The sequence below is a fragment of the Leptonychotes weddellii genome, chromosome 5, assembly GCF_054177405.1.
Source record: "Leptonychotes weddellii isolate Sample4059 chromosome 5, ASM5417740v2, whole genome shotgun sequence".
In the NCBI taxonomy this organism is placed as follows: Eukaryota; Metazoa; Chordata; class Mammalia; order Carnivora; family Phocidae; genus Leptonychotes; species Leptonychotes weddellii.
In genome coordinates, this window is record NC_138373.1 from 108000559 (window position 1) to 108022556 (window position 21998).

A 21998-nucleotide genomic window follows, 5' to 3' on the forward strand; every position below is an offset into this window, starting at 1 on the left:
TTCCCTACTCGGGCTGGTGTGTTCACGTCTGTGCGTCGCTTCTCGGGTAAGGTGGAATGGTTCCGCCCTTCGGGTAACCAGGGCAAGCCGCGAATCCTAACCCAGGTCCGGCCAGGATGGGAGGGTTCGGGGCAGTTTTCTTACTTCCTGCTTGGCCCTCGAATCGTGGACCCCCAGTTTCACATAAAAGTACAACCATTGAATCTCGAAAGGGATGTGGGTGGCAGGCGGACTTGGGACCCCAGAATATCAGAACTGGAACTGACCTCGGGACTGTCTGACCTATAGTTCAAATGAGACCTGAGTCGCAGGGCTTTGCTCAAAGCCACTCACTCATTCCCATTCAGGGCTTACCTCCTCCCCGCCCCCTTCCCCTATAGTCCCAGCTTCAGATTAGATGGATAGAGGTCTCTAAGGGAAGAGCTTTTGCTCGGCTGACTCAGTGCTGCCCTCCCTCTTTGCTCTTAGGCCTCAGGCACCCTCCCCTGGCTATGTATGGCTCCTGGACTTTTCAAGGCTTTAGGTGAGGGATATACACAAACACATTTGCTCCCAACAAGTGAGAGCTCCAGAAAGGCAAGTTTCAGCTCAATATCAGGCCCTTTCCAGTGAGCTACATCTGTCCACAGGTGACATGGGCTGTTCAAGGCTGGCAGGAGTGATGTAGGGTGACTGCACCAGGTGACTTCTGAGCTACTTCCAACCCTAATAGTCAATGATTTAATGGAACTCACCTACCAAGGAAGGGTCTTCCAGAGGGTCAGGACTGATCTGGTCCCCGGCAAGTGGGAGCAGCTGATGGCCTGCCCTCTGCAGTTTGCATTGCCCAACTTACACCAGGCCTCACTGGGGGGGGGGTGTGTGTGTGTGTGTAGGACAAGTAGGTCACATCTTAAATTGCCAGGTACCATCAAATACCTGTCCCCCCACGGTCCCTCCTTCATGAGGACAGGTGAGGTTGTGATGTGTATCAGCCTGTGTGCCTTAATAGTGCTCATGCGTGCCTGGTTCTTCTGTTCCTACACACACATACACAAAACCTTTTTATATAACACCATATTAATGGAAATGCTGTTTTTCCAAAATGAAAGCTGTTACAGAAGATCTGAATGGTGCTTATGTAACTTTAAAAACTGAGTTTGGGTACATCTTAATTCATTAACGGAAGGGGAAAGGGAGGAGTTCTTTTTTCTTTTTTTTAAGATTATTTGAGATCGAGAGAGAAAGAGCACACGAGCAGGGTGAGGAGCAGAGGGAGAGGGACAAGCAGACTCTGTGCTGAGTTTGGAGCCTGACACGGGGGCTCTATCTCACGACCCTGAGATCATGACCTGAGCCAAGATCAAGAGTGGAACACTTAATGGGACACTTCACCAAGGGAGCCACCCAGGTGCCCCAGGGAGGCGTTCTTACATATTTATCTCCCCTCATTATTAAAAGATCACTAAACCAATAGGATTCTTAAAGGTAAATCTTCAGTAGTCAGGGTGTGGGGGGCCCTTTTTGGGCCCTGCCCCCTGCCCCTTTGCAAGGTAGTTGGGTTGGGATGGCAGGAGGAAGAGTGCAGGCAGGAGCTGAGAATTGAGGATTGAGAGACACCTGCTACCCCCAACTCTGTAGTGGTGGGCAGGACACTCCATCTCTCTAGGCTTCTGTTTCCTCATCCATGGAGACAGTCCCTCTCCCATTTATAGTTTACAAAATACTTTCACATACACTCTCTATCTCATTTAATCTCTCATCTCCTTGAGGCTGACAGAGCAATTTTATGCCCATTTTGTCAACGAGGAAACGGTCTGGAAAGGTTAACTGACTTACCTAAGGTCTCTCACAAGCTTATTAAGAGGAGGAAGCAGGACTAGAATTTGTCTTTAGACTTTCAAGACTAGAACTCTTGAACCTTTACCATAGTTCCTTTCCTATGTATAGAATGGAGGAAATATACTAGAGCCTAGTCCTTATCTTTTCTTGCTAAGAACGCTAATTGCATCACCTCCTCTGGGAAGCCCTCCCAGATACCCAGTCTCACATTAGGGCTTTAAAACCTCCTACACACTCTCTTAAAGCACTTAACATTTTGCCCTGCAACTGACAGTTTGCTTACCAGCTTCCCAATCAGAAGATGGATTGAGATTATTGAGACTAATGAATTATGTATTATTTATTAGTGTGTCTCTTGTACCTAGTGTGTTGCCTGCCACAGGGCAGGCAGCCTTATGTGTTTGCTGTATGAGTCTTGACTCTGTGTCTTAACCAGTGCTCTTTTGTCCAGGACTTCAGAGACCCACAGCAAGAAGCACATTTTATATTGTAAGATAACTAAAACAAGTTTCGTGGGACAGTATTTACCCTTGCTATGTACCTGCACTCTGATATTTTCTTTTTTGAGTGCAAGCCTTTTTTTTTTTTTTTTTTTAAGATTTATTTATTCGAGGGAGAGAAAGAGAGAGGCAGGGCATGCATGTGTGTGGGGGTCGGGGGTGGGGAGCGGGGGCAGAGGAGAGACCCTTCAAGCAGACTCCCTGCTGAGCATGGAGCCCATCTCCAGGCTCCATCCCACAACCCATGAGATCATGACCTGAGCCGAAAAACTAAGAGTCAGACTTAACCGACTGAGCCACCCAGGCGCTCCCTGATATTTCTCTTTTCTATGTTGTATTTCATGTTTTCAAGGTGCTGGCCATGACCCCCAAATTGATTTCATGATCCACTACCAGGTAGTGACTTATAGTTAGAACAACTATATCTCCTGTCTGTTGCAGAGGCCTTCTCTGTATAGGGTCTAGCTGTCCCTAAAAGATGCAGGAGATGGCACTCAAGTCCCCGTTGTTCTGAGGTCAAAGCAAGGTTTATGTATAAGAAAATAGACAGAAACCCTTCCAGGACTAGAGAGAGGTACAAGCGCGCAAATAGGTCCCAGGGTGGGGGCGACAGATGAGGGAAGGTCCCCGAGAAGCCTGGTGGGAATCTTTGTGCCTCCAGAAATTAAATGGCAGTGTCAGATTTACTGGAGCCTGGAACTCCCAAACACAGATAGGCCATGGGCCTCTTCCTGCTCTGCTCCCAGATTACAGGTCTCCACCTGAGAAAGCTCTCGGTTACACGGGTGGTGGAAGCGGGAGGTAGGTGGACATTCCCACTTTTGCCTAAAACAGCCTCTTCAATAACCTCCTGCCTCTAGGCCTGGGGCCAGGTGCTAGCTGTGTGACTTTGGGTAGGCTGTTTAATTAGGTTTAGGGTGACAGTTGAAGCCAGGGCGCTTTGGGCCTGACAGCTCTCCTGAGAGAAAGCTCACCTACCTGCTTCATCCCTTTGCCTCACCCTTACCTCACCTGGAGCGTTGGTGGGAGGCAGTAGGAAAACAGAAGCACCCCCCCCCCCCACTACCACCGAGTGCCAGAACATTGGGGCCGTGAGGGTGGGGCTCAAAGGAGCGGCTGTCCCTGTCTGTCTGTTGTAGCTGCTCGAGTGGGACCCGGTGTTCCTAAGCCAAGCTTTGGGAAAGGGAAACAGAGCTGGAGGGGCTTCCTCCCAGGGAGGTGCATGCTGCTCCAGAACCCTGCCCCTTTCACCACAGAAAATAAACACAGGGTTGGGCCAAGGGACACCCTTCATGACCTTCTGATGTCACTGAAATGTTCCATTTAAAAAAAAAATGTTTATTTTTATTACAAACGGAACACATCCATTTTCTTGGTTTCTCTGATTGTCCCTGCAGAGTCTCAGTTCCGTTTTGTATTATAACTGGGAAGGTGGGGTCTAAGCACCAGCATTCCAGAGCCCTGTGCCCTCCTGTCACAAGGCTTGCTCACTCCTGTCCTGGCTGCTCAGAGCAAGGTCCTGAGGGGCGGTGGGTTGGGTTGGGTCGGGTTGAGGGGACAGGGGAGTGAACAGTTGGTGGGGGTGCCAGATCCTGGGGGCTGGGGAAGAGCTAATGGGAGTGGGTATAGCTTCTCTGTAGAGTAGCCTGGGACACCTCACTGGGGCCTCAGATTAGGGAAGATTCATTCTGCAAGGTGCAGGCATGCTGATCATCCCAACCCTACCGCTTAGTTACTTAACCTTTTGACTACCTTCCTCATATTAAAATGGGGATAACACTAGTACCTACTTTATAGGTTATTGTGAGAATTAAATGAGATAGTATGTGAAGAGTTAGTGCCTGAAACGCTGGGAGTGTTTAGGAAATACCGCTCTCACCAGCATCAACCTTCCCTCCAGACCTGTTCCTTCTGCATCTGCCCAGTTCCCCAAGCTAGAAACCTGAGGTCACCTAAGACTCTTCCTCCTCATGTCCACCCCCAATCAGTCCTGCAGACCAGGGCCTCTTCCCCTCCCAAGTATTATTAGTCAGGCCTTGTCCTCCTTTACATTCCTGGCTGCTACCTCAGGGGAGGCTGGCAAGAGGCTCCTAACTAACCTCTTTCCTTCTCTAGGTCCCAAATTCAAATCCTAGCTCTCCTAGAAGATGCAGATCTCATCCTGTCTATGTGGAACTTTCAGGATGGAGCTCAGATGCCTAGCTGGGCACAGATGGTCTCCAAGATCTGGCTCCTGTTGGCTTACCTACCCCATCTCCTACACCTTCCACACACCCACCCATGCTTCTGTCCGGAGGAACCAAGCACCTGTGATTCTTTGACACCCTTCGCCTCCATACTTTTGCACATGCAGTTCTTTCTGCCTGGATGCCTTGCTTCCTCTCTGTGGCTGACTCCTCCCCCTATCAAATACATTTCAATTGCTACTTCTTCCTCAAATCATCCCAGGTCTGTCTGAGATGCTTCGCTGTGCTCCTATTTTCATTTTGATTGTTCTGGACTGCCCCCCGCCCCCCACTATAAGTGGGTAGGTACTTGAGGGCAATTACTCTCTTTTTTTCTCCGTACTCCTGATGCCTCTCACTGAGCCTGGCACATAGTAGGCTCTGTTGAAGCCAGTCCCAGTAGGCATCTTCCTCCTTGCAGTACTCTTGGGGCACTGAGCCAGGGAGGTTGGGAGGTAGGACGCCAGCATCGTAGGCACTTTCTCTACCACTCAGGAAGTGGGAGTCCTGGACCCAGAGTGTAGCCTGGGAGCCTAACCGACAGCACAGACACGGGAGCCTGGGACTCGGGAGTCCTATCTGCCCGGAGCTTTGGAAACTAGACTGAGGCCAGTTGAGGCGTGGTGAAACCAACAGACACACTTTGCCCAGGCATTCAAAGGGGTCGTTGGGTAGACGAAGCTGCAGCAGGGCAGACCCTAGACCTCTCCATCCCACGGTTAGTGTAAGATAAAGACAAATGGTACTATTTGGGGCGGGTGCTGGGACTCCCACCGCCCCAATCCAGGTTCCTTCCGTGCACAGCCTCGCCCTTCTTCCCCATCACTTAGTCCTAGGTGGCCACGTGACCTGCGCCCCCAGCAGCCACTAATCACCCGGCTCCAGCCCTTCTCCTAAATAGGGAAGCGACTGGAACAGATCGAGTTTCTGGGCCGCATTTACAGGTTCCTTAGACGAAGCCAAACCTCCTCCTTCCCTCGCTTCCCCCCCCTTCCCGCCCCCCAAAGCCAACGGCTGGCGCCGTGGGAAAGGAAAGAAGGGGCCCCTCCGGAGCCCCACCCCCAGCCCTCCAGTCATTCCGGCCCGGGTGAGGCCCCTCCCTCCACCGCCGCTCTGCCGGCCCCTCTAGGGGCACAGCTTGGGTCGCCACATTCCAAACCCCTGGCGGCCCTTTGAGGTCACGTGGCGCGTGGGGGTGGGGCGGCAGGATGCCCCTGACCCAGGCTGGCGACCTCGAGGCTTTCCAGGGTTGCAGATGCTGGTCCCTTCTCCCCGGACCTAGCGTAGGTCAGATTTGCTTTGGCTTGTGGAAGCCTGGGAGTGCTGCACGGCGGGTTTTTACCTTCCAGCGCCTACTGTGTGTCTGGCTCATGCTGAGCACGCAGGCTTCTCACCTCCAGCTCTCGTGGCACCCCAGGCCAGGCCACATAACCTTTCCTACGGAAGACACTAGCAGGGAGTCGCCAAGGCATGGCAGCTCAGAGGGCTAGAATCTTAGCTCTTGGCCTGCAAAGTGGACAGGGAGCGGGGGAAGACTGGGTAGAGCCAATCCCTTAGTTTAGGACGCTGTCTGTCCTTGTTAGGCAGGCCAAGTCAAGAGCTAACCCTGTTCCCTGTGGTTAGCCTGGGTTCCGGACCTCTGAGAGCTGTACTTTGGGTCTGGGGATAGGGAAACTAAGAGGATTGCTTTCTCTCTGGGCTGGGCAGATGATCCCTAAAGTGCTTACTCCATTTTGGTGCCAACTGCGATAGTTAGAAAGCCCTACTGGAGCTGACCCTGGTCACACCAAGGGGCCTTGGCTTCTTTTTGGGGCTGAGGGGTGAGTGGGTGGATTGGAAGGTGAGGTACCGGGCCCAGCCACCCTGCTTGAGAGGTATGACCTTGTAGGAAGGAGAGTAGATGGTGGAATGGAGATGGCAGAAGGGAGCCGTATTTTGGATGGAGGGAGAGGTCTGCATTTTTTTTGTGAATCATTAATTCACTCATTCAAATATTTATTGAGCCCTTACTAAATGTGAGTCATGTATTCAACCATTTGCATAATCATTGACTTGCATAATCATCAACCTGTCCTGGGGCTACGGTGAGTAAGACAGGATTCCTGCCCTCATAGAGCTCACAGTCTTGTGGGAAAGCCAAACACTGGAGGGGCATTCACAGTGCTGAGAGCATCCGTGGGGCAGAGGGGCTGTGGGAAAGAGGAACACTTAGCCCCAATTAGGTGGGAGAGGAGGCTGGCTAAAGACAAAGTGTTAGAGGCCTGAAGTATAAACCATCCTTAATCTGTTGGGCTGTAGGGAGAGAAGGGAAGAATGAATAGCCTTCCAGGTAGAAGGCACAGTGCATGCAAAGTCCCAGAGGCACATTCTGGAAACTGCCAGTGAAGTAGGGTTGGCACACAGCCACTCGGTTGCTGGCTGACAAAATAGGAGGAGATGGAGAGATCGCATTTGGGAGAGGAAGAGGGCTGAGCTGATAAATAATGCCACCTGGGAAGGTGCCCCTTGGACTCCACCTAGGGTCCTGCAGGAGCGCTGTAGTGGAGAATGTCACAGCTCCTTTTATAGTTGATCTATAAAATCAATATTTATTGTTATCAAGATACTACATACACAAGGCTTAAAAAATCAGATAGTTCTGAGGGGCTGTAACAAAAACAGAAGTCCCCTGGCCTTCTTCCCAATCTTTATCCTACTCCCTAAGGACAACCGCTTTCAACTGTTTCAGTTGTTTCTTCTGGTATTTCCTTCCTTATTTCTAAATAATCTATGCACTGCCATTCTGGATTCATCCAGCTCATTTGTTGACTTCTTGTTTTGGTAGATGAGGATTTTGATTCTTGCTCCCACCCCCTTGATGTTTAGATCATAATTTATGGTTAAATCCATGTTCAGTGATTTCATTATTGACTTTGAAAATATTGTTTACTTTTGAGGCAAGTATTCTGGTTACATTTCCTCTTCTAATATAACTTTTTGTTGGATGCTCTGTTTACATTTCCTTTCTTGTACAACTTTCTTGTTTTTCCTGGAGTTAATTGCCTCATTTTTTTCTTTGCTTGGTTTTCTTTGAATCTCTGGCTCTGTCTTCCCACACCCTTCAACAGCTCTGTAAAATGCCTTCTCAGTACAGTTTTGCATATGGCCAAACCTGTCATATAATCTTACCGGTTCTGTTTTGTTTTTCCTTGGAGACATTTGTCCTGGGGAGCTGCATCCTTCCGTTCTTCTCTGGATGCATTGCTCTCCAGTCGAGGTCTGTGGCATATCTGTCACCCTCGGACTTCCCATTGCCAGTAGTTAAGAATTCCCTTTGCCCTTTTCCTCTTGCAAGGACTCAGTATCTTTCTCTGTTTACTTCCTTGTTTGGATGAAACACATCCTCCAGTAGCTTCTTGAGAAAGTGCCTGGGAGGTATGATGTTTTAGACACTTTTGCATACCCGAAATGGTTTCATTCCCACCCTCACTTTCGCTTCATAGTTTTGGTTGGGTATAGAATTTTAGGTTGAAAATCATTTTCCTTCAGAATTTTGAAGACATCGCTCCTTTGTCTTGCAGCTTCGAAAATTTTGCAGTAGAGGTTTCATGCTATTTTGATTCCTGAGACTTGGAATTCATCTCCCTCCCCCACCCCCGCGTTTAGGATTTTCTCTTTTGTCCCTGATGTATTAAAACATCATAATGTATCGGCATGGGTCATTTTTCATGGCACTTGATAGGACTCTTTAATCTAACAGTGGTTTTCAAAGTGTAGTCCCCAGATAGCTGCTTCAGCATCACCTGTGGGAACATGATAGGTAGTGATGCACATTGTGAGCCCCAGCCCACGTCTAATGAATAGAAACTCTCCTTAGGTCCCAGCAACCTGTGTTGTTGTTTTTTTAAAGATTTTATTTATTTATTTGGCAGAAAGAGAGAGAAAGCACAAGCAGGGGAGAGGGAGAAGCAGACTCCCTGCTGAGCAGGGAGCCCGATGTGGGGCTCGATCCCCTAGGACCCTGGGGATCATGACCTGAGCTGAAGGCAGATGCTTAACGACTGAGCCACCCAGGCGCCGCTGCAACCTGTGTTTTGTTGTTTGGTTTTATAGAGAGATAATTGACATGTAACATGCTATTTGTTGCAGGTGTACAACATAATGATTTGATATTTGTACATACTATGAAATGATCACCACACTAAGTCTAGTTAACATCTGTCACCATACAGAGTGGCACATTATTTTCTTATGATGAGAACTTTTAAGATCTACTCTCTTAGCAACTTTCAAATATGCGATAACAATATTATTAACTGTAGTCACCCTACTATACATTGCGTGCCTGAGACTTACTTGTTTTATAACTGGAAGTTTGTACCTCTGGACTCCCTTTACCCACTTGGCTCACTTCCACTCCCAGCCTCTGGCAAACACCAGTCTGTTCTCTGTCAGTGAGCTTGGTTTTTTGTTTGTTTAATATTTGCTTAATATTTTAATATCTAAAAATAATATATTTTAGATTCTTCATATAAGTGAGATCAGACAGTATTTGTCTTTCTCTGTCTGATTTATTTCACTTAGGATAACGCACTCAAGGTGCGTTTATATTGTCACAGATGGCAAGATTTCCTTCTTTTTGGGGCGCCTGGGTGGCTCAGTCGGTTAAGCGTCTGCCTTTGGCTCAGGTCATGATCTCAGGGGCCTGGGATCGAGTTCTGTGTTGGGCTCCTTGCTCTGCAGGGAGTCTGCTTCTCCTCTGCCTCTCTCTCTCTCTCTTTCCCTCTGTCTCTCATGAGTAAATAAATAAAATCTTTAAAAAAATTTTTTTTCCTTCTTTTTCTATCGCTGAGTAATATTATATATTAATATATATTTATATATATAATCTGTGTTTTAACAAGCCCTCAGGTATTTTTGTGTATGCTAAGGTTTAAGAACCTGTTTTAACAATTTATGTCTTTACTTCTGGGAATATCTTTATTATTTCTTTGAAACGTCTGCAACTCTTATTATTTGGATACCGGACCTCTTGGACTGATCCTTTAATTTTCTTATTATTTCTCTCTTATTGGCCATCTCTTTTTTCTATTTTCTGGGAGATTTTGTCAATGTTATATTCCAATCCATTTACTAAGTATGTTGTTATGAACCTTTTTCTTTTCTTTTCTCTTCTTTTCTTTTCTCTCTCTTTCTTTTCTTTCTTCTTCTTTTTTTTTTTTAAGATTTTATTTATTTATTTGTCAGAGAGGCGTGAGAGCACAAGCAGGGCGAGGGGCAGAGGCAGAAGGAGAAGCAGACTCCCCGCTGAGCAGGGAGCCCAATACGATGCGGGGCTTGATCCCAGGACCCTGGGATCATGACCTGAGCTGAAGGTAGACGCTCAACCGACTGAGCCACCCAGGCGCCCCTTCTTCTTCTTCTTCTTTTTTTTTTTAATTTTCAAGAGTGCTTTCATGTTCCTTGTTTTTTCTTTTCTTTTCCATTTGAATGGTTTCATGTTCTTGGTTCTCTGGATGCATGCAGTGTCATCTCTCTGAGGATATTAATTTGAAATGTTCTCTCTATATTGTTTCTGTTTTCCTCCAATTTCACATTTTCTGTTGTTTTGATATGTATCACATTGTAGACTTTCCATAGAGGTCTGGTCTTCCTTGGTCGTCCATTCCTATTTGAGAAGGAGGCACCGGACGCGGTTGGAAATTCTCAGTGTGGGCTCATGGTAGGGCAGTCAGGTGGCTGGCTGGACTCTTTCATTGGGGATTCCCAGTTGTCAGTATCAGTGGCACAGTCTGGTTTTTCCAGAATTGGATCCTTTGGTCTAGTCTCCAGCTTGAAGGTTATTAGGCCACCTGCCCAGAGTCCTAGAGCTGGGTGTAGCATGGGAAGTGCGGAGCAGTGTGTGGTAAGCCGGCTGAGTAACCCAATTCAGAATGCTGACTTTCTTTTTTTTTTTTTTTTTTAAGATTTTATTTATTTATTTGAGAGAGAGAGAATGAGAGAGAGCACATGAGAGAGGGGAGGGTCAGAGGGAGAAGCAGACTCCCCGCCGAGCAGGGAGCCCGATGCGGGACTCGATCCAGGAACTCCAGGATCATGACCTGAGCCGAAGGCAGTCGCTTAACCAACTGAGCCACCCAGGCACCCCAGAATGCTGACTTTCACCCCGTTTTTGTTCTCGCTCCTTCTTATCCACTGCCTCCCCCAGGAAAGTTCAGTATCTCCAGAATCCATCTTCCTGTCTCCTGCATGAGTGGGGAAGGGGACACAATAAGTCATTTGATTGTGTTGGGTACAGCTGACTTTCCTGACTATCGAATTGCTCTTGAAATAGATCTTTGAACAGGCCCCCAGTTTTTAGACCCCTGTCTTCTAGTTTACTCGCAACTTCCAATTCCCAAGCTTCTCTGGGGTTCTGAGGGAAGAGTCAGCTTGCTTCTTCTTCTTTTTTTTTTTTAAGATTATTTATTTATTTGAGAGAGAGAGAGAAGGAGAGAGTACATTAGGGTGGGGAGGGGCAGAGAGGGAGGGAGAAGCAGACTCCCCGCTGAGCAGAGAGCCGACAGGATACTACACAGAACACTACATGGGGCTCCATCCCAGGACCCTGAGATCATGACCTAAGCTGAAGGCAGACGCCTAACTGACTGAGCCAGCCAGGTGCCCCATCAGCTTGCTTTTTATGGGTATATGCCTCTGGACGTTTTGGGCCTACCTTTCTTAGTCGTTTGTCACTTTTGCATCCACTTTCTGTTTTCATATGATGTAGTTCAAGAATTTAAATGTCTGCAGTTTGGTTAAAGATGGAGTTTGGGTTTCTGTATTTTATTCTCCATATCATTTTGGGGGGTTGATTTTTGAGGGTAAAAAGGAGATGGAAAGAGCTTTCCTCCACCATTTTGTGACCAGCAGTCTGAGCTGTCTTCCTGAGGTACATAATAGTGATGTCTGTGCCCCACACTCCTGCTCCTGCTGACAAAGAGGGAGTGGGTTATCTGTAGGAGAAAGGTGAGCAGGGGGAGGAGGGGAGCTTCAGGAGCTTAGAAGAGCTGCTCTGGGAACTTGATTGGAAACCCCCAGAGGTGACAAGGATTACTGGGCCCCAGGGAGGTCTAGTTGAGGTGAGACAGTGAGAATCAGTGGAACAAGGATGGAGGTCGTGAGCAATGGGGAGTAAAGCCCCAGCTCACAGGAAGAGCGTGAGAGGGGTGGGGGACATTCTAGAACTAGAGAAAGGGGCAGCAAAGTGGCTGGCCTTGAGGCAGGCCATTCGCCATGAGGCAGAAGAAGATAAGATGAGATTGACAACCACAGTCAGATGTTGACTGTGTGCCAGGGACTGAACCAAGTTCTTCAAAGCAGGCTCAGTGGGAGCCGGCCTCCAAGAGGAGGAAGGAAAGGAGTTTAAGGTCCCAGCAGGAAAGTCTGACTCTCAGATTGGGGGATGGGGCAGGTCTGAGTAACGGTGGAGTCTTGGGTCCAGAGGAGGGAGAGCTGCTCAAGAACAGAACCATGAAGCAGCATGTATCTGAGGAGGGGGAGAGGTGAGCTGGGGAAATGGTGGTGCACTTGCTCAAGTCTTCTGGAGGAAAGGCAATGGGTGGGAGAGGCCAGTCTTCTAGATGCATGGCCCCCTGGACATCAGGGGAGGAGAGAATTTTAAGAAGGGAGGGTGGTCACTTCAGTCCACTTTACTATGAACTGAACATCCATGTGAGCGCCATCCCCAGGTCACAGCACGTTGGGGGCACCAGTGTAGTCCGGTCACCTGAAATATACAGCTGCTGGCTCTGAGTTCTCACAACCTCACTTTCAGAACCCACCAGGCATTTCCTGGGGTCTTAGGGCCATTTCACCTCTTCTTCAGTGTGGCCATTCTGTGTCGTGGACATGCGCTGACATCACCTTCCTGGCCACGAACGCTGCTCCTGTCACTCGTCACTGCATAACCCCAGATCTGCATCAGCCAGAATCTTGTGGTCACAGGCCACAGGAACCAACTCTGGCTAACCGAAGCAGGAAAACAGTTGAGTGGAACGCTAGCAGGCAGCTCATGGATTCAACAGCACTCCCTACCTTCTTTTCTCTGCTGGGAAGCCTTGGTTTTGTTCCTGAATGTACACTGCCCTGTCCCCAGGGAAGGAGACCCCCCCCTCAGCCCACAGGAGAGGAATGTTAAGTCTAGGCAACTGGTCAGGGTGCTTCTGCCTCCTTCCAGCACCTGGCTTAGGGCCCAGGCGTGTGGGGCGGCCCTGGCCAATGAGACGGAGGGAAGCCCGCTAGCCCAGAAGTCCTGACAGAGCCACAAGCTGTCTGGAAGTTTGAGGGGAGCCTTGACTTTACTGAAGATGGAATTAACCCTCTCTGCCTCTGAAGAATGATATACTTGCTCATTGTTGAAGTCACTTTTAGTGGGTCTTCTGTGGTTTTCAACCAAAAGGTCCTAACTATCACATAAATACCAAGTATCTTCCCTGGGTATTTGATGGGGTTACCGAGGGGAGAAGAAGCTGATGGCGAAAAGGGTAGCGTTAATAAGATTTCAAATAAAGGAGGCCGATGCATCTTTTGGGGACACAAGAATTACCTAATAGATGAGAATGGATGGAAGATGCTAGAGAGAAGGGGAACAACTCAGGGAGGAGGTCACCACTCATTAAGTAGACACTTGCTGTGTACCGGGCACCGTGACAGGGGTGAGGATGAGCATAATGATGAGCAGAAGACAAGATCCCCTGCTGTCGTGAAACTTTCAGCCCAGGTGTGGTGGGGGGACCATGAGCATGCAAATGACAAAATAAACAGGATAAGATAATGTAGGTGATTTTAGGGGAGTGGTTAATTTTGATAGAGGGTAGTCAAGGAAGTCTCCTCTGAAGAGGAGACCCGAAGGGAGAATGAGCCAGCCATGTGAATAAGGACATAGAGATTTCCCGAATGTTTCAGGGCAGCAGTTGGCTCTGTCTTGGCTGAGAGTTCAGTGCCCATTCCAGAAAGGGAAGAGGTGGCTGTAAGGCTGGACTTGGAGGCTCATGTGGTCTGGGAGTGACAGAGTAGCTGGAGACCTGCCCTGTGGCAGGACAGGCTGGGAACTTCAGTGTCACTGACTTTCTAGGGGCTGGAAAAGTTTGAGTGGCGTATCTGAAGGGAGAGCCTGTGGGTTGAAGGAAAGACGCTTGGGGCCAGCAGATGACCCTCTGGTCTCCGAGGGCCCAGCTACTTGCTGTCTCCCCTTGCCCATCCAGTCTGGAGTTCCGACCTGTCCCCCTGTTTTAACATGTCTTAATTTGGCCTACTGTAACAGAATGCCATAGACTAGGTGAGAAATGTATTTCTCACAGTTCTGCAGGCTGGGAAGTCCAAGATCAAGGTGCTGGCAGCTTCAGTGTCTGGTGAAGGCCTGCTTCCTGGTTCAGAGATGGCCGTCTTCCGGCTGCGCCCTCACATGGCAGAAGGAGTGAGAGAACTCTATGGGGTCTCTTTTATAAGAGCACTAATCCCATTCAGGAGGGCTCATGACGTAATCACCTCCCAAAGGCCCAACCTCCTAAAACTGTCACACTGGGGTTTAGGATCGCAACATATCAATCTCGTGGAGATGCATTCAGGCCATAAAAAACAGCTCAACCAGATCAATAAGCACCTCCAGAGTGTTTGTGTGGCTTCTGCTGCGAGTTCGTGTGGGATGGATACAACAGAAAGACCTGGCCTCACGGAGCTTCCTGGTCAAGGATTCAAGAATACTGTCTCTGAAACAATTAGAAAACAATTTATCAGCAGAAAATCAAGGACACCCAATAGGGTTATAGACCATGGGTGGCCATCACAAGCCCTCACTGCATTGGTCACAACCTCCCAACCTAGCACCAATAGCCCTCCTTTCCTGCCCACTGCTCACTTCTTCCCCTAGGGCTAAGGGTGGCCTATTTCTTACTGAGCTCCCCCCCCCAGACCCCTTGAGGGGTAATTCGTCCAGGTGGAGCCTGACACATGATTTCTGCTTATTCGGTGCTACCTTCCTCTACCTTCTGGGGATGTGAAGGAGGAGGAGGGAGGGACCAGTCAGCTGGACTAGGACTCCTTGGCCCAAAGGTGACATTGCCCCAGTGGGCTCTTCAGGGGCCTACCCAGCACAAGGTCCTAGTTTGGGGGGTCCTGTAGCTGAACAGGAAAGAAAAATGCTGATTGCTTACCATGTTGGTCTGTTGAAGAGGCAGACCACTAGCATTTTTCTTGTATTATCTCATTAAATCCACGCAACAATCCTAGTAGGTGGGGACTTTATCCCACTTCACAGTTGAAGAGACTAAGTAAGGCACAGAGAGGTAAGGTCACATGTCCTTGTCAAACAACTAGTAACTGGTGCAGCCAAGATTCGAACCCAAGCCGTCTGACTGCAGCATCCCGGGTTGATGCCATTGTACATGCTGCCAAACTGGCTCATTCTAGGATTTTCCCTTCTTGCCACAACATTAAGAACGGAGCTAGAGGCCATTCTGCGCGAGGACCAGTTCCTCTCCTCCCCGTGTGAAGAGAGGGAGTTGGGATCCAAGAGAAGAGGCATTCCAGAAAAGGCACTGCCATGTTGGCTATTTTTCCTTAATGCTCCCCAGGCAGGAAGCTCTAACTTTTGATTTGCCAGGTGTCTCTCTGGTCTTCTCATTAACCCCAGAGTCAGCCTTCCGCCAGAGCCCTGCCTGGAGCTGCAGTCCATAATAACCCTGTGGCTCCGGGGCTGGTCCTCTGGGAGAGGCAGAGAGGACAAAGCAAGTACCAACTGGGGGTGGAGTTTCCTGTGATGATGTTCCCTTTGCCTCATCTATAAAAAGCTCCAGTATGATCTACCCCATCTATGGTGGAGTCCAGGGTGGCAGAGTGTGCGGGAGGAGGAAAAAATCAAGCTGAAACAGCTCCTCTTGGCCTCCCTGGATTCTCTTCCAAAATGCTGTCAGGACTGCCAGTTGGAAAATATTTTTCTCCCTCCCTTTGTCTTCTTTCTTATTTAAAAAAAAAGAAGAAGAAGAAGAAGAAGAAAAAAAGCCATCTGGTGTCAAATTCACTCCTGGCACATCATAAAGGGTAGCACTAAAAATGTCCCCGAGAAACTAAAAGCAAAACCACAGCAGTACACATGGGATTTAATCTCAGCATCCTAGAATTTCAGAGTGGCCAGGGGCCTCGGGGATCCAACCTTTCCTCGTTCACAGGAGGAAACGGAGGCTGGGGGTGCGGGGTTGGGCCACTCTCTCCAAAACGATTCTTGAGCGCCTACTATGTTCACAAGGCACTCTCGGGCGTGGGAGACCGATCGTGAACAGAAAACCCAAAACTCCCTGCCGCCTTGGAGTCCTCAGTGGGCGGTTCTTGCCTCGTCCTGGGGCCTGCCTCTGCCCCGCGTTCCCCCAACGGCCCGGGGGCGGGCGCCTGGCCCGGGCCATCGCAGCCCCACGCCGCCCCGGCGGCCGCCCGCGTGGGTGTCACCTCCAGGCTGCGGGCCCGCCGGGGCGTCGGGTGGCGCCGCAGTCCCAGCCGGGGCCGCTGTTTACTTGTGGGCGAAGTTCGCCGCGCGCCGCCCCGCCGCGGTCCCCTGGCGGCTCCGGCCGTAATCTCCCGCCGCTTCCTCCCGCCGCCGCTTTGGCTCCGCATTCCTCAGGGTTGAGCAACAACTTTCCCTCCGAAGGCGGCTGGGCCGGGGCCAGTGGGGCGCGGCCCGGGCCTCGGTGCTTCCCGCCGCCCCCCAGGCGCGGGTCGCGGTGCAGAGCGCGGCGCGCGGCCGCCGGTCTCTGCCCCCAGGAGCCGCGGCGGCCGCGGGGTTGGGGGGGCGTGGGGGGGAGGGGTCGCAGGCCGGGGTGCAGCTCCGAGTTCCCGCCGGCTTGTGGCAGGATTGCCCGAGCGCCGGGTGGGTGCGTGGGCCTGACCCTGGGCTTGATCGTGGAGCTGGTGGTCCCCGCTGGCGCCCAGCACGGGGTGAGCACGCAAAGTTTGCATCGGGTTTCTGCTCCAATTCCGAGGGTTCTTTGACCACGGAGAGAGGAGGGTTTGGAGTAACTACAGAAGAGAGGTCCTAACCCAGTTCCTGGCCTGAATGTAAATATTTACAACAATCCTATTAATACAGGCACTTGAAATACACTCTCATGCCTACTGAGCTTCACCGTATCTCTGGGACAAGGTTGGTTTCTTACTATTTACCTTATTTTAGGAACTAGAAAACCCGTGACTAGTTAGATGCCGAGGAGGAGTTAGCCCACCTGAGCACCCTCTCTGGAGCCACCTCAGGTCTGCTGACCTCTCAGGTCAAGCAAAGCCCTTTCTGCACCCTGATGTGACCAGGAACTGGCCTCACTTTCTCCACTCAGGAGTTGAGTGCTAGAGCCTGGACAGGGGAGTGGAATTAGATAATATTAAGCTCTCAACTCACTAAAATATAAGCTCCAGTGGGGATTTGGCTGTTTTGTTTACTTGCAGTATTCCTGGCTCTGAAAACAATGCTTGGTAATAGTAGATGCTCAATAAATATTTGTTGAGTGGATGAATGGCTATAGTAAAGGTCTTCAGATTCCTAAGAATGAAATACGTATCCTCCCTTCTTGCTCCTTTACCTTCCATTGAAACTCATGCTTTCTTTCTGTTCCTGCCTCTTAAATCTTGAGCTTAGGTTTTAAAGTCTGCGTGTGTGTGTGTGTGTGTTTTGTTTTGTTTTAGTTCATTTGGAATAATTTTAGGCTTACAGAAAAGTTGCAAATGTAGTAAAAAGAGTTCCCAAATACTCTTCACCCAGCTTCCCCCGAAGTTTTTTTTTTTTTTTTTTTAAAGATTTTATTTATTTATTTGACAGAGAGAGAGACAGCGAGAGAGGGAACACAAGCAGGGGGAGTGGGAGAGGGAGAAGCAGGCTTCCTGCTGAGCGGGGAGCCCGATGTGGGGCTCGATCCCAGGACCCTGGGATCATGACCTGAGCCGAAGGCAGACGCTTGACGACTGAGCCACCCAGGCGCTCCCCGCCCCCGAAGTTAATATCTATGTCGCCATGGTACATTTGTCAAAACGAAGAAATTAACATTGGTGCAATACTATTAAGCAGACAACATACTTTACTTGGATTTCATGTTTTTTTCACTCATATCCTTTTTCTGCTCCAAGACCCAATCTGGGATATCTCCTTGCATTTTGGGCTCGAAGCCTCTTAATGTGTAATCCAGATCTCATCATGTAGGGTCTCTTTCCTTGGCAGTGATGCAGGAGGCAGAGTCCCTGGCACTGGACTGAGCTTCCTGTCCTGGGGGCCTAGGAAACACCTTGAGCCCTGGATTTCCTGAGAGTGATATTAAGGGATTCCTCCTGGGTCTGCTTGCTGGATCTGGGAGCATCTGGTACAAATCTAGACCCGAAGGCCTGCTCTGGGTCTCCCCTCCCTGCCCCCATACCCCCACCATGCATACACCAGAAAGGAGATGAACATGCTGCTCCAGGTGATCTGACCTGGGTCTGCATTTCTTTTGGGACCTGACTCTTCCCTGTGCCCCTCATTACCTGGTACCCATTCCTTGGTCTTCATGAGGGCCAGACCCCACTCATTTCTCCCCAGCCTCACTCTCCTTTTCCCCCATCCTGGAATCCTCTTCTAGCCTGAAATCCTCAGGGAAGCAGCTAAGGATTCTGTTTTGGGCTATGTTACTTGCTCACAGCTCACCATTGAGCTAGCCTTGGGATTGGAGATGAGTGAAGTGAGGGACAATCCGTGTATTCAGTTGGCAAGGATTTATTGAGCCTGGTTGAGTCACAAAGATGAACAGTTCTCATCCTCGCTCTCTTAAGTCTTAACGGTCTAGAGGAAGAGACAGGTAATATGAACAAATAATCGGGAACATGCCTATATAGAGATAATGTGTGTACACACTTTGGGGCAGCACTTAGGGGCAGAGCCTGGTTGCTTGGATCGTGGAGGAACATTGGGACAGCTCCTGAGGTCATGCTTGAGTTGGATCTTGAAAGATGGATAGAAATTGATAGGTCCTCAAGAAGGGGGCAGGGAGAGGAGAGAAGGGTGCTCCTAGAAGAAGTGAAAGCAGGTGTGAGGGTGCAGGTGCATCTAAGATTGTCGGGGAGCATTGTTGGGGATCTGCAGAGTAGCCCAGTGTGGCTGGAACATGGGGGTGTGTAGGAGATGGCAGGAGAGAGACAAGCTGGATAAACAGAACAATCAGGTCTTAGGTTCCACAGTTGGGAGTTTAAACTTTGTTCAGTGGCTGGTGAGGGCTATGGGCTCATTTACTTGTTAGAATGGTCACTTGGGTGCCTCTTTGGGAGCCTGGATTCTGAGCGAGAGGTAACAGGGTCTGAAACAGGGTAGTGGAGTTGGGGCAGAGGGGACAGACACCAGAGAAACTGAGAGGCAGGGCTCAGTGACTGGATAGTGGAGTGGGGTAAGGGGTAAGAGGAGTTAGGGTGACTTCGGAGGGAGTTCTGGTTTGCAGGATGGAGAGGAGAGGGATGGGGTTGGTGGTGGGGGGATGCGGAATGACCTGGAGTTGTTTTCACCACACACCCCTGAGCATCTTGAGTGGGGGTGAAGTTGGGTATTGCACTCATGGCCTGGCTGGCCCCAGCCTCCTTGCCCAGAGGAGGACCGGCTCAGGGCAGGGGGCCAGTTGCTGAACAGGCCAACCGAGGGTTGTCGTTCTAGGGGGATCTGACCGGGGACGCCTTGGTGGTGAAACGGGGAGGAGGGGATCTGGAAGAGATGGGATAGGGAAAGAGAAGGGGTGAGGTTTGGCTCAGGGAACTGAGAAGAAGGTCACCAAGTCACTCCAGATGCAGAAGCCAGAGGAGGTCTCGGCACCCTCCTCTAATGTGGGGACTGACTAGGTGGGGACCAGGCAGTCTGTGGGGCCCTGAGCAAACACTCAGAGCTGAGGAGGTGAGCAGGTGCGGCAGCTCCCCTGTCATTGGGCACGTCAGGACCTGCTGGGATTCTGGAAGCAGCTGAAGTTCACCTGAAGACCACTCCCTCTGGTTGTGGGAGAGGCAGAGGCACCTGAAGACACCTGTGTGCACAGTTCAAGTAGCTGGGAAGGAACTTGTGGCTGACTGTTAGTATGATACCCTGCAGAAACCCCGATTCTTAGCTGGACACTGTCAAGAAGTGTGAATATCTGTGATTTTATCCTATTTATAAGCTGACAAATTGGCCCACGTCATCGTTGCTGGCAGGAGCTGAGGCTGCTGGGCCAGAGATGCTTTATTGTTCACAGCAATAGCCGAACAGTTTTTTTGTTTACAGCAATAGCAGAACAGTGGCAGCCTCAGTTCCCACAGGGCTTCACAAAGAGACCCAGGTGATGCCTGGACACACGTGGGTTGCATTTCAGGAGAGGAACTCGAACGTGGGGAAACCAAATCTTTTTTAACAGGCAGCATGCCCTGCCCTTTGCTTTGGAGGGAGGCTCTATATACCTTCTATCGGTGTTCACTATCCTGGAAATGATAGTCTGGAACAAAGGACAGTCAGTATTTCACTTGTAAGACATGAAGAAATGGAATAGAACCGCGGAGAATTGTCTGCCAACAAACACATGGCCACATAGAGCAAACAATACGTTTCCCAGCCTCTCTTGCAGCTAGGTGTAACCATCTAAGTCATGGTCTGTTAAATATAAGCTTTCGTGTGGCAGCTTCTGGGGAATTGCAGAAGGTGGCTGGCAAGTGCCCTGGGTTCCTTCTTCCCATCTTCTTTTTTCCTGATGGCTGGAATGTGGACATGATGTTGGAGTGTGAGCAGCTGCGTTGGGCCAGGGGCGGCTCATAAGGACTAAAGATGGCAGAGCCGCAAGATGTAAGAGGCCCGAGTCTCTGATGGTATTGGAACTTACAAACTAGGTCTGTGCTGATTGTCTTCAGACTTCTTTATGTGAGGGCAAAATAAGCTCCATCTTGTTTCAGCTTTTTTTTTTTTTTCCTTTATGCAGCCGAATTGGATTCTGACTGATAGAGGGCTAGCACAGACAAGGACCAATAGAGAGTTAAACCTGTCAGCAGAGAGAAGGATCAGGGGCACTTTTCCCTCTTCCCCTCACCTCAGCCTCAGCGGTGACAGGGGGAGGGGTGGGGGAGTCACCTCTGGCTTGTTCACCACCCACTGGCGATGCCCCATTCACAAGGGGGCCCAGGCCGGCCACGCGACCCAGCAGCATCCATTTGAAGGCAGCAAGCAACAAGCTGGCTCCATTCACAAACCCTGTCCTCCTTTGAAAACCAATCACCGTGCAAAGCGTGACTGGGTGGTGGCCAGCGCTGACCCATCTGTCACGCCCTTTCAGAGAGCCAGGCGAAGGCAGCCGGCCTGGGCGAGCCAGCCCCTTTCCCTTTGTACCCCAGGGACACGCACTGTAAGGAGATCACCGTGCCTACTGAATTATTCAGAGCTGCCCCGAGTGTCAGTTTTATTATAAACATGCAGATTGCTCCGGGCTCCAAAATTCCAACCCTCCAGCACCATCTCCCTCCAGGATTTTTCACTGGCTGCTTTGTGCTTGTGCTTCTAGACTCCCCAGGTCTTGCCGGCCTAATTTGCCTTTGACTGGTTCCTACCTGCCGCCAGGCATGAAGGCCTCCGTGCCCTTTACCCACCGCTTCTACGGGCCCCATTCTTTGCTCAAAGACTGTCTTCCCTGCCACCCCAGGAGTCCTGCCTCTTCCCTGTCTCTTCCTGGCTTCATCGCCCCAGCGCCCCGCCTGGTGACATCAGACTCTCCCGAGTGCCTGCCCGTTAGGGACATGTTAATAGCAGGATCCTCCTCGTCTGTGGGCCTCCCGCTAGTCCCCGGTCCTCGTGAGGCTTTGCGGTCTCCCCTCCCATCCTCGTGTTCTTGCCCCAGCTCAGCCTCTCCCCTTCCCCACAGCTCCCAGTCTCCCCGTTCTCTCTGGAGTTGGTCTGGAGACTACCCCCCAGCTGGTAATGAGGCGGAGATGGTAATGCACATTTAAGAGTAATGAAATGCAGTGATATTTCAGGCCTGACAGACCTATTTCTGGCAGCCTTAGAATTCAAGTGTGAGGCTTTGTACTGCAGCTGCTACTAGGAGCCTTCAGAGTTTTTCTAAAGATGTGAATAAAGCTTCCAGGGTTTCGGCTCAGATCACTGGGGCTATTTATCCTGCTGCTGCTTTCATTGTACCTTTTTATTTGAAATTTTAGAGCTTTTAGATGAAGGAAACACAGCAGCAAGTGCAAAGCATACAAAATGTCCTGGTGGGGGGGAATGTCCTGGTTTTCCTCTGCGATTGTCCCCGCGGCTCTGAGGAAGAAGAGCTGCTCACAGGGCTTCCTAGCATGGGGAGCCTTGCCCCTGTGCCCCTGGGAGTGCGGTCCTCCTGGATTCTTGCCCCGTTGCAGCAGGGAGTGCGGCGCCCTGAGAAAGCTCAAGGAGGGAGTCCCTGCCACCAAGATTGGTAGGGCTGGGCGTGGGCTGGCC

General features: G+C 50.2%; 1 long non-coding RNA gene across 1 annotated transcript; it reads left to right on the forward strand.

Annotated features, from left to right (window-relative positions):
• The first annotated feature begins 15 nt into the window (after positions 1–15).
• On the forward strand, positions 16–4768 carry LOC115938435 (uncharacterized). The gene is made up of 2 exons (XR_004073547.2): positions 16–46; positions 4437–4768. It is a non-coding gene; the product is annotated as an uncharacterized LOC115938435 (long non-coding RNA).
• The last annotated feature ends 17230 nt before the right edge of the window (positions 4769–21998 follow it).